This window comes from Periplaneta americana, chromosome 16 (genome assembly GCF_040183065.1).
Source record: "Periplaneta americana isolate PAMFEO1 chromosome 16, P.americana_PAMFEO1_priV1, whole genome shotgun sequence".
Lineage (NCBI taxonomy): Eukaryota > Metazoa > Arthropoda > Insecta > Blattodea > Blattidae > Periplaneta > Periplaneta americana.
Window position 1 is genome coordinate 42,236,106 of NC_091132.1, and position 13,563 is coordinate 42,249,668.

General features: G+C 34.8%; 1 protein-coding gene across 1 annotated transcript in view; it reads left to right on the top strand.

The window, feature by feature from the left end:
• Positions 1-5,372: 5,372 nt before the first annotated feature.
• LOC138716143 (puratrophin-1-like) overlaps positions 5,373-13,563 on the top strand; it is a 1,133,117-nt gene continuing 1,124,926 nt past the window's right edge. Inside the window, exon 1 of the mRNA XM_069848962.1 lies at positions 5,373-5,995. The gene's annotated coding sequence lies outside the window, so the exon portion shown is untranslated. The remainder of the gene's footprint in view (positions 5,996-13,563) is intronic.

The following is a 13,563-nucleotide window of genomic DNA, read 5'->3' on the forward strand; positions in this document are numbered from 1 at the left end:
TGAGACAGTCCGGAAAAAAAAAAGAATTGTGCACTGTTTACGTCTGGGTAATCAATAACAATGAAGGCACTGGTGTCGAACAACCTGGCCAAGGTCGAATCTCGTTTTCCTTTGTCTTTACACGCTGTCGAAAAATAGATCTGTGGAAATATTGCTGCTCAGGCTCAAACCCCGTTCTCATTCATTGGAAACCCGTCATGCTACACGATATGGAAGACTGACAAAGGCGTGCCGACGTGCTGTCTGCCGTGTTCTAAATCTAGTGCAGTGTGCAGTGTTGCTCTAGGAGGCAGAGGATGTTTACATGTCGACGTAATCGTTCACTTCGCATGGTTCCATTTAGCGGTTTCGCTATTTACTTGCTTTTATGCGAATGTTTGGGTTTAAATTTATTATTCTTTCACTTACAGTTAGATGGCGGTAGTGTATTATACTGTACGTCAACATAGACGCTGTTTTCTTTCTGCGTAGAATGTTCGCTCATCTGTAGGTCATTGATGTTCGTACCTGAAGCAAAGATTCACCTTTTCTTAATACAATATGAAGCATGTTTAAGAGCAGAAGAACATTGCTTGCATTATTATGATCATTTATTTAAGAGTAACTGTACTGGTTGAAAAAGGTGAAGGAAAGGGTAACTAATCTACAATAACACTATTTACTAACGATAAGTTGAATAACTGAATTGAATTTCGGGCGGGAGGCACTACGACGTAGTACTGCGATCTTTCAAGATCTATTGCGCTAACCTTGAAGCTAAGCGCGTTAACAAACCTACACCGGCTGTTTACAGCCAGCGGTGACCAATGCGGGTGTCGAGATTACATCGTGTAATCACAGACATTCAAACGGGTACGAGGAGTTTCCTGTACATTTCTATGTGTTTCATTCACATACTGAAGGCAAACAGTAGCGGTATCATGTCGTTCTACAAACTCTGTCTCTACAAGCAGTAAGAAGTGGTTTCGTAAAGAATGAGAAGGAAAACTTTTTTTGTTGTTCTATCGGACAGAATATAATATGTTTACTTTGCTGAACGGTTCAATTAGGATTATATAGAAACATTGTCACACTGAATAATGTATTATTATTATTATTATTATTATTATTATTATTGACCACTAAGTAGGCTATGTGTTTCTATAATTTTTCTGTACGTGCATGAATATTAATATTTTTAGATCTGCTTCCTAGAAGGGTAAAATTATTAGGTTTTATCACAATTTTGATCTTCTTAATCTTTAGAAGAGGGTAACTATTTATCAGCTATTCATTTAATAATACTATTATAGAAAAACTGATTCAGTATTGTGCCTACGAACTGTTAAACGCCAGGAATTGACATGTCTTAAATCATAGCCAGGAAGAGAAAGAGGGGATAAATAAATGTAAGGAATGTATGATTTGAGGCTTTCCCGGCGTTTGATGTAGAATAACTCTTCTCGGGTTCTCAGCCAGGTGAGTTGGAAATTAGTTTCCAAGCTTTCGACGGCTAACTCTGCCATCTTCTTCAGGGAATTCCCTGATAGATATTTGTATTACTGTAGTATAATGTAAGTCAGGAGTCGTCATCTCAGTGCACTATGGTGCAGGCACAGTTTGCTCGCTAGCTCAGTTCTATCCCTTGACATCAACTGTGCAGCAGGAATTATGGGAAGGAATCAGGTGATGGCAGTGGCGTCCGTTCACTTGTTCGAATCTTTTAATCAGTCTCTAATAATTATAATAAAAATAAAGACAGAAGAAGCTTGTACTTAATTTATTTTAAGAGGAACTGTGTAATAAATAAATTACTTTTCAGTTTAAGACAAGAAACAACAAAAGCAAGTATTTTTTCATTATGTATTGTAACGGTTTTGAAACTAAATAGTTCTTTTCATATTACAGTAATTGGGAATTACAGATCTATAATGCATTTTCACTGTTATAAAATATTAAACAAATTGAATACGATATAAAATGTTTACAGAGAATTTAAGGAAATTTCGTGAAACATCTATATTTGAATTAAAGAAATAATGTACGAAATATAGGCATACTTCTTTCACACTGTACTGGTGCATTTTATTTGATATTCACTTTTTATACCATGTACCCAATATCCACGAGGCTCGAAGTTTATCTTATACTTCGGTTTCCATGGCACAAGTAACGTCACAGTAAACTTTTCATCTCAGAGTTACAAATTTTCTCTCTTGTATCTCGAAAATAAATGTTTCACGTAAAAAAATACAAATATTGGCAATATTATCAGTAAATATTTTCTGTGTTTTAAGGGAATGTTAATTAAAAACTATAAACATGGAAGTTGATATGTACATCTGTTATCAGGCAGTACATCTCACTTGACGATATGTGTCAGAGGAAGAACAATTTGTATACATCTGAAGTCTGATTAGTGTAATACAGCGGTGGAGAAAATGACATCGTGCGCCGAGCCACTGTGTAAGCTGCAACGTGCATAGCACCTATGGAGGGAGGCGGACACCCGAAGGGGAAGTTGAGCAACTGTCTGACATTAACGTTTTTCATTTTCCTTACGTCAAGCACTTAAATAAAATTATATACAGTACAAGGCTACAAACTAATATTTAGTACGTGTAACGAAGAAAGAAATGAACAAAAAAACATTGGACACATTATCACAACCTAAAATTAATTGTCTTCAGAATGTCTCTGCGACAGAGTTTCAAAATCAGGAATTATGTCGCTTACTGCCAGTCGTAGTTGATCACGAAGGTATTTGTCTGTCAGTCGTGATCTAAATTTGATTTTTACTATTTTCATTGTTGAAAATAATTTTTCACAAACGTAAGTTGTAGCGAACATGGCCTCAACAGAGCAAGCAAAAGAACGAAGCTTCAAATATTTATTTTTTGCCAAAGATTTGAAAAGTTCAACATTTGTCAAGTCCTTACATCTAGCTTTCATTTAACACCACATTGTAAATATGTGAGTTTAAATTGAAGATCTAACCGCATTATTCGTACATCTGCTGAAAAAGGATCGACGTACAGCGATGATGATGATGATGATGATAATAATAATAATAATAATAATAATAATAATAATAATAATAATAATAATAACAACACTTAACCTTTTAATGTTTCATCAGTAACATGTAGTAACTTATAATGCCGTTTTATGTTATACAACCGTTTTCCTAGTAATACTTGTGAAGAAATCATACATTTAATATTCTCATCATACTGTCAGCAAAAAATGCATCCTCCCATCCTCGCGATATATAGATCCTATTTTTAGAAGTGCGTGAGACGTACGAATTTCCGTGGAATATACGGCACGAGAAAACTTCAATAATAATAATAAAAATTAAGATTAAAAAAGAGGCAATTATTTCAGAAACTTGTTACGAAACTTAAGGAACAAGGTGTCCAAAACATTAATGTAGAAGTGGTTCGCAAAAAGGTTAAAAAAAAAAACTTCAAACAGTGTACCTTTAAGCATACAACATTCAGCGCGCGTTTTTAAATGTTTTTTATGCATGTATTTATTTATTCACACTGCAAATGGGTAAATACCCGGTGGCAGTGGTAACTAATTACACACAATAGTGACAATTAATACTAAATTGACAATTGGTAATAAATACAATTAATAATAAATTACAATTACTACTACTACTACTACTACTACTACTACTACTACTACTACTACTACTACTACTACTACTACTACTACTACTACTAATAATAATAATAAGGATAATCCTAAGTTAAATTAAATTAATTATGTATCTATTATATAACATTAACAAGGAAAATCCTAAGTTAAATTAAATTAATTATGTATCTATATTATTATTATTATTATTATTACTACTACTACTACTACTACTACTACTACTACTACTACTACTACTACTACTACTACTTAGCGTGTTATCGCCATCGTACTATCAGATCGACTTCTTTTTAAAGTGAAACTGCATTATGCAATGTACTAGTCGAACGTTGTGATTCAAAATTCTATGACGGACATTTTAAGGTGTTCCGTGCTCTTGCTACAGAATAATTTTACAGCAACTCACTTTAGTCAGACACATTCATGAATGTATTAGAAATACTTGAACAAAAAATAAAGTTTTTTGGCTTATTGTATTTAGGTACATTCTTCATGGCAGATAACCAGTAATCAGGAATATTATTAATTATTTCTGATTTATTGATGAAATAGTCGTTGTAACGCACGTTACACAAAAAGACATTCGAAGAAAAGACAATAATGTTAATTCAAATCTCTCTGAAAGTAGAAGCCTTACATATGATATCTAGTTTTATCAGTATTACTGTTTAATATTTAGAACAACAGTCTTGAACCATGGATAACAAAAGAGAAATAAAAGAAAATAATTTTATTAGGAAGTGATAGCAACTCAAGCGGAACATGGTTTCAAGTTTGGTGTCTCTGTGTGATCACAAATATGGTGTCAAGTTTAAAGGCTTCAAGCACTTGGCACCTATAAATTATCCCCGTGTGAATCAGGCTTTAGTGTAATCAGCTGGTGTGGGTTTGGGAACGCATTTAACTTGAGGGTTAGCGCAAAGATCGTAACAGGTAGCATTGCTGGGCTATAGTGCCCCCTCCCGTAAATTCCATTCCATTACATTACTCCATTTGCCATGTTCCATTTTACATACATATAACTGTCTCTGTTGTTAGGTAAGATCTGAAGTATTGTTTCTTTTGCTGTTGGTCCCATCTCGCCCTGGTATAGTATAAATCTCCCCGGTGAAAAAGTCTAAATTCAGTACTGGTCGCAACGCGGTTAAATTTGAAGATTGGCAATTGCGTATGTAATTATGCAGTGTATGAGTTTTTTTTGGTATGTAGGAGTATCAGAAGCTACCTAATATAGTGGACACATTGATAATCGGAATGATTTAATCCTGAAGATTGTGTGCGTGAAGTGTGCACTGATCCTTGTTATGATTTTAGTCGCCGCAGCAGTCTTACGAGAAGCCAAGTCGAACAGCATTATGACGCGTATACAAAAACAGTTCCTTGACTTCGGTGTGGTAAGAACTTGATCTGGAGTTCAGACGACTACGACACCCGTCTAGCAGCTTGCGTGCGCGAATGTGGATTTTTGCAGATTTACACGATAGGAGCACAGAAGAATTTCCTAACTTCTGCTTCTGGTCAGATGTAACTTAGGCGGGAAAAACAGCTTGGCCTCGGACTGTGAAAATCCCGTGTTGGTCATTGATGATAAAGGAAGGAATTCTAGTGGAACACGGGAGAGCTCCTTCGAGGCAGGCAGGGGAGCAATGGACGGGGCGTTGTGTGGCAACAGTGCGGACTGAAGGCGAGGCTCCGGGAGCCAATAGCAGCGGCAGCAGTCAGTCTGCATGGTCTGTCGGACGGGAGAGGCGAGTGCCGTGTTATTACTGCCGCGGCCTCAGCTCAGTTGACAGTGCGGGAGATGGTAGAGGCGCCCGGTCATGTGGGCCAGTGCCGAGTGAGTTGGGAATAGTGAAGTGCTTTTCAGAACACAGACAACTAAAAATGCTTTGATTATTAATCGATAACGGTCGATAGTGTTTGCGAGTCTCTTCACCAGTTAGCGATACAGATAGATGCAAATGAGATCCAGCTGAAGTGGTGGTCAAGCATAGTAAATTCTGCTAGGACGACGAGAATAAAAGAATTGGGGGATTTGTGTTGTGGGAATCACGCACGCGTGGTTTTTGTTCTGGCTGGTGTGTCCTGGCCCGACGCCAGAGAGTCGGTGAGACAGGAAGACACGCCTGTTGGCGTCTACAGTATGGTACCATCCATCGCCATGCGAGCGGTTTGCCAGCCTCTCTCCGTGTAACACTCGTGTGTGTTTTATATCGAATCGAAAGGGAATTTTTGTAAGTGAAAAAAAAAAAGTGTCAGAAACCGGCTGCTGCTGAAGAAGACCTGTGACCTTGACAAGTATCTGGTTAATGTGCCTGAAGAACCACCCCCTTCACTTCCCGTGAAGGTAAGTGCAGTTCACTTACCTTACATAGCAAAACGAGGGATCAATGACTCTGTCCCTCTATAATAATACGACTTTTTGTACTGATATGTTATAAACCAGTGCGTTTTAACCGATTATCTGCAAGATAACGGACTTATTGCTATTTTGGTAAGGAAAATATATATTTTCGCATCAGTAAGAAAATAAACATTATGTAAAATTACATAATTATAAATACTTGTCGATGCTAGAGTACAGTTACCCATTTATTTATATTTGCCGGCCTTGGTGTACGGAATGCGTCGAGTCCATCTCTAAAAGCTGTGTTATTGCCACGATCGTGGAGCGAATATGCATGTTTTACTGTTGTCAGTGAGATACTCTCTTGTGTTATAAGAGCTGATTTTGTGCTTCTGTTTAACATAGACCGAAAGAATCGCTATTGATGGACATTGAATAACCTGTAGTTCGGCCTTGATTGAATCTTCGATCTCGCTACACACCACACACGGGACTGACGTTCGATTTGTGTTGTGTTATTTCATGTTTTTTATATTTATTTTAGTAGGTTATTTTACGACGCTTTATCAACATCTTAGGTTATTTAGCGTCTGAATGAGATGAAGGTGATAATGCCGGTGAAACGAGTTCAGGGTCCAATACCGAAAGTTACCCAGCATTTGCTCATATTGGGTTGAGGGAAAACCCCGGAAAAAACCTCTACCAGGTAACTTGTCCCGACCGGGAATCGAACCCGGACCACCTGGTTTTGCGGCCAGACGCGCTAACCGTTACTCCACAGGTGTGGATTATTTTGTGGTGAAATTAGATTAAATTAAGAGCTACAGTATAACTTAACGAATATAAACCTCGTACATAAATCTGAAACAATAAATAAGCATGTTTTCGAGAAGTTAAGAATACAGTAAGTGACAGGTTAGGTTTGTGACAGATAGGTACGCAAATAGAGTTTCCTTGAACCGAAGAAAATAGTGCTTTACCGCGTAGTACAACATAATGGTGGTGCCACTGTTTCACGCGATGATTTCGTGTGAAAATCTAGAGAAAATCATCGGTCGTGTGTTTAAGGGGTTAGGCACAGTTTGCAGCAGTAAATTTTTTCCTCCATTTCTGTATCTTGTACATTTTTTTTATTTCAAAATTCAGTCCACTGTGCCGTGATGAAGCGTTTCCCACATAACTCAAATACTATCCAACATTCTGTGATGAAATTTTTTGTGTGTATTTATGCATGTCATATCTACAATATGATGCAAGATCACTCTCTACCTTTGATAGATTGTCTGACAAAAAATAAATTCATTTTAAAAAATGGTCAAATATCAGTATTCACTTCTAACACAAAATGAAAAAAAATGTTATTTATCAAGGAATGTAGTTGAAAGAGCATGATATCGTAAACATGAGTTTCAGCAATAAAATAAAAAAAAGAGAACTTGAAAAAGTTGACAAGTTTATGAGTTATGAGGGAATAGATTCATCACTGCACAGTGAACTGCCACTATTTTGAATTTTGAAAAAAAAATATATATATATATAATTTTTTTTAAATCGTAAATATATATATATATATATATATATATATATATATATATAGTGTTTTACACATACCAATTTTTATTATTGTACAAGATACAGTAATGGAGGAAAAAAATGTTGAATATTTCCAAAAATTTCACTGCTGCAAGTTGTATCTAACCCCTTAAGAAACGAAGGTATTTGAGGCGAGTTGGGTGGGTTTATAACTTTCGCACACATCGGGTTTTACAATCGTGTGCCATTTTGAGGTTATTTTCAATGATTTAAGCACTGTTTTCTTCTCACGTATGTTGTGCGTAGCTGGATCGAATATTCGCCTTTTTTAGTGTCATTTGTTTTGTATACACAAGCATTATGTTTATGGTTACTATAGCAATAATTTTATTGATATATTTTGTTAGTGTCTTGTATTATGAAAGCAGTTGTATTTATGTGATGAACATAAACCAAAATTATTTTTAACAACAAATGAGAAAACTTAGATTCTGATGATGATATCATTTGGTGACAAGACGTACATAAACAAGAGATAGGTAGGCTTATGCACACTTTTTATCGAAACTCATTCATATCGGCTACCTTTTTCTCAGTGAACTGTGAGTAGAATAGAAGCAAAATTCAGAGAACATGGACGTGCCTGAGACATAAAAAGACTATTTTCTGTTAACATCTTGTTTTATGTTGATTTCATCAATAAAACTGCTTTCATAACACAGGGACTAACGAAATACAGCAACAATAAAATAATTGTTACCACAGTGCTTCTGTACAAAACAAATTAAGTATTACGTAAAATATACACTCTTTCAGATGTTAATTAAAGAAAAAACTAGGCTGTCTTACATAAAAATATTAAATTTGGAATACAAGATTTCTGGCAAGAATTTATTTAATTAACTAGCTAGCTAGTGAGTACAAATTAAAATTATAAAACAAAAATGTTTCTAGCCACTACCGTAAGAGCCAGGCTCGTGTACGGTGTGGTCTTAGCCAGTAATATAACATAGAATATACAAGGACAGTTTACTAAATGCAGTAAGTAACTTAATTCAAACCAATAAATAACACACAAGAACAAAAAAAAAAAAAAAAAAAAAAAAAAAAAAGAAGAAGAAGAAGAAAGAGAAAAAGAGAGGAAAAAACACATTAGCCTAATTGAAGTTGTGCATTTTTTTTAAACATCTTGTAGAACGCTTCAGTAAAAAATAATTGTATTTCACGGTACTAGGGTATGTTACATTTGACATTTGCAGGCCGTGGTGTACGGAACGCTTCAAGTTAACGCTGTGTTACATCAACGATTGTGGATATGAATGTTTTACTTTTGTCAGTGACATGTGCTGTTTTGTTAGAAGATTCTAGTTTTATGTCTGTTTAATGTAGGACGAAAGAACCCAAAACATGGGCATTCATAAACCATAATTCGAGTTCGAAATGCCTTCTGTAGCAGAACGAGGGATCATTGAATGTGTCTCTAATAATAGCGAATGTCGGCCAGGATGGCGCAGTCGGTAAAGTGTTTGCTTTCTGTGCCCGAGGTTGCGGGTTTGATTCCGGCTCAGATCGATGGAATTTAAGTGCCCGGCACACCGGCGGCGGTGATATAATCTCGGCAGTTACGAGCGTCGTTAAATAAAAATTTAATTCAATAATAGCGGGTGCTTATAGTAATGTTGTGTTTGCATTAGTGTGTCATGACCGAAGTGTCTACGAAATAACAGGCATGCTACTGTTTTTGTAAGGAAATGTTTATTTATAATTTAGTAGCTAACAACAAAAATTTGTCTATTATTGTAGAATTTTGTTGACATTATTCTTTGCTAAAATTTACACTGACCGGCACAAAAAGCGAAACACTTCAGTTTTCTTATTTCTATTACGATCTAAGTTAATGCCATTGACGATCAAACCTACAGAAAATATTTTGGTTATCTCAATAATATACCGACTTTTACCGACATATTTTTTAATTAACAATTAATCATTCAATTGTTTTCTACTAGGAAACTTACAGCCATTTGTATGAATAGGTAAATTAAAGAAAGAAAAAAAAAAAGGTGAATCGCATTTTGTGCCAGTGCCGACCAAGGTGTATACAACGGTTAGGCTTACACCACACCTTGAACGCTGCTTGAGAGCTACTTACATGTGTTCGAATCTTGCCTAGAGCACAAGTGTTTGTCACATCATTGCGTTGTCGTAAGTGGAGAGATGACGTCATTCCGGCTTCATATCACGTGAGAACCACAGTGTGTTTTTCTAATACAGTGGTTCTGTACTTTTTTTTGTTCACTTGCTAACACTTAGCAATACATTTTCAAAAGGTGGACCCTTCATATTTGCAAAACGTTTCTAATTAATGTAGCATACGCTGGTATTTAAAATTTATATGTTTTAACTGTAAATAAATAGCTCAATAATGGGATTATAAAATCGCCCTTAAATATAATATAGTAGTCTACTGTCGTGTGAGTACCTGTATCTCAGGTTGCGAACCGTTGAAATAGTTTTAGGTCAAGGAGAATTCTGGATATGAACTTTAGCAAAGCCCAGCTCAAACTATACAAGAAGATTTGTTGTTCATCTACATTAATTTTGGCGCCATTGTTAGAACGTATATTTTTACAATTTTTGGCAATAATTTCACACAAGAATTAGTACCCTTTCTTCTAAAGTTCAGTTACGCTTTACTATCTCTCACCTTGCTGTTACTTGACCCAATTAGATTTTGGTGTAGAATTTTCGCCTTTCTCCACCAAAACAAACTCCAAACATATATTCGGTGGTATTCGCTCAAAATGTGATACTGTCTTAATTCAAATTGTTAGTTTTGTTACGGGTTTCTCCTTTGAAACAAAGTAAATGTGGTATTCAGTAAAGATGGGTGGGTATTCTTTAGAACATTTCACGCTGACTGGCTTTATGCTGTTTATGCACAATTAATCTCTTGTGAGGTTCAGACCTGTCTTCGGACAGTTGACTAAACAACAACTGTGAAGGAAATTCGAGTATTTTCTTTGGACCCAAAAATGATACAGAATTCAGAGGGGATGATGTGTGTGCAATGTCTTTCTTTCTTATGTTGGTGACACTGACTCCCAGCTGACTTTGGCTTAAATTTTGCAAAAGGACTAGTATTTTCCTAGGATCAAACATAAAATACAAATGAAGTAAAGATTAATATTTTTCTGGGGATCAAAATAATATATAATGAGTCAAAATAATAAAAAAGACCGAAATAATAAAAAATACCAAACTAACTTTTTTTTTGTTGATTTCGAGTTCGTTATTTTCTTCTGGTTATTATATGCTTATATAAGTTGCGTTAACTCTCGCTAAGTGGTTTTATATTTTATTTTACCAATCTTAGTTATTATTTTATTATTTTTAATATTTTTATTTTATTATTATTTACTTACTTACAAATGGCTTTTAAGGAACCCGAAGGTTCATTGCCGCCCTCACATAAGCCCGCCAGCGGTCCCTATCCTGAGCAAGATTAATCCAGTCTCTATCATCATACCCCACCTCCCTCAAATCCATTTTAATATTATCCTCCCATCTACGTCTCGGCCTCCCTAAAGGTATTTTTCCCTCCGGTCTCCCAACTAACACTCTATATGCATTTCTAGATTCGCCCATACGTGCTACATGCCCTGCCCATCTCAAACGTCTGGATTTTATGTTCCTAATTATGTCAGGTGAAGAATACAATGCGTGCAGTTCTGTGTTGTGTAACTTTCTCCATTCTCCTGTAACTTCATCCCGCTTAGCCCCAAATATTTTCCTAAGAACCTTATTCTCAAACACCCTGAACCTATGTTCCTCTCTCAGAGTGAGAGTCCAAGTTTCACAACCATACAGAAGAACCGGTAATATAACTGTTTTATAAATTCTAACTTTCAGATTTTTGGACAGCAGACTGGATGATAAGAGCTTCTCAACCGAATAATAACACGTATTTCCCATATTTATTCTGCGTTTAATTTCCTCCCTAGTGTCATTTATATTTGTTACTGTTGCTCCAAGATATTTGAATTTTTCCACCTCTTCGAAGGATAAATCTCCAATTTTTATATTTCCATTTCGTACAATATTCTGGTCACGATACATAATCATATACTTTGTCTTTTCGGGATTTACTTCCAAACCGATCGCTCTACTTGCTTCAAATAAAATTTCCGTGTTTTCCCTAATCGTTTGTGTATTTTCTCATAATATTTTCACGTCATCCGCATAGACAAGAAGCTGATTTTATTATTATTAATTAATTAATTTGTATTACTATTTTTGTATTATCTCCGTCACTGTTATTCTATTATTACTATTATTCTTATTAATTAACTATTATTATTGTTACTATTATTTCTGTCATCAACACTATTATTGATGTCTGTAACATTTATGTAGACTCTATTGGACTGTACCCGAGCACGGGCATATGCTCATTTCGGGTATCCATTCAAATGTAAATTATGAATAAATCTGAATTTGAATAATAAAAAAATTACCAAATTAATAAAAGATGGATCACATATTAAAAAATGGAGTATTTTCTCTAACATATGATGTGTCGTGTAGTGTCTTCGTTTCTTATGTTGATGACACTGACTACCAAATTGACTTTAGCGAACTATAAAAAATGGCAGTAGTGAAGGATGTAAAGAATCTCTAAAAAAATAACTGAAACAAATTAAATGTGATATTCAATAGAAGTAACTGAAATACTGGGCGTATAATAAAATATTAATTTAAATTCGGGGCAGGCCTAATTTTGAAGGAAGTGACTTTTTCCATTCTCACGAAACCTAAAATAAACGAACTTAACCTAAACTATTAATTTAGGGTTTGATGAGAAAGGTAGGGTCTAGTAGAGCATTTTTTTCCATAAAGATTGTCGAATTTACACTTCAGCGTACGACAGATTAATGCAGATCGTGATTAAAATTCTCTATAAAAATGTCATTACTATCTTGGTTTAATACGTCAGTTTTTTTATGTGCTTAATTTTTTAACCAGGTGATGTAAAATTTTATCCACATTAAATCCAATGTTTATGTTGTAGTAATTTATTATTTTATTTACATAGTTGTCTCCTAGGCTGCCGTGAAAAATTGCAGAACATTGTACATAACAATTACGAAGTGAATATAGGCAACCGAAAGCTAAACTTCTGTCTTGAGTGTGAAATGTAGGCCTATTATATATTCTATTATGACAGTAAACATCCTTAAATTTGATAAACTTCGTCACGCTGAGATAAAGACTGGTTTTTCAAACAGTCGATTCTAATGACATAATAGATGACCTGATACAGTACATACTAAATAAATTAAGATCAAGTTCTTGTTACGAGAATGAAATGTATACACAAACATGTAAGGGAAGTGGAACGAAAAATTGTGTGTTGATGGAGAGCACTAGCTGTTGTTTGAAGAAGCATTAAGGGTATATGCACGTGAACAACCACAAATATTATCAGAAAATGCAGGCTCTATATTTATAAAATTTTATAAGGAAATGAACTCACAATTGGACAAAAATTACGAGGTACCACAACAAGACTTATTAGAACTTAAATATCCGGTAAAATTATAAAAGAAAGAGGTTACTAGCAATATTTTTCAAACCAGTTTTATCAGAGTATGAAAAAAAAACAAAAACAAAAAATTTCTGCAGTTACGTCATTTGGTAACCATAACATTGTTATGGTCTCTCTGACATCTTTAATATTTTCCTGCATGTAATAAACACTTATTTCTGAAAAGTAGACTACTCTCAGACATGCAGAGTTGCTTATTTTAATACAATTAATTTTTAATTTGTCCTATATAAAATGTATTAAAATTTACATAATGTTTTGTGACCTAATTTTTCTATTTTCAAAGAAATGAGCATTATTGTAGTCTACCTTATGTATAAATGCATGTTAAATCAGTGTACAAAATTTCAGAATTCTATCTCTAATGGTTGTGGAGTTATGAAATAATATGTGTGAAAATTTTCAAATTTTGGAAAATTTAAGTTAA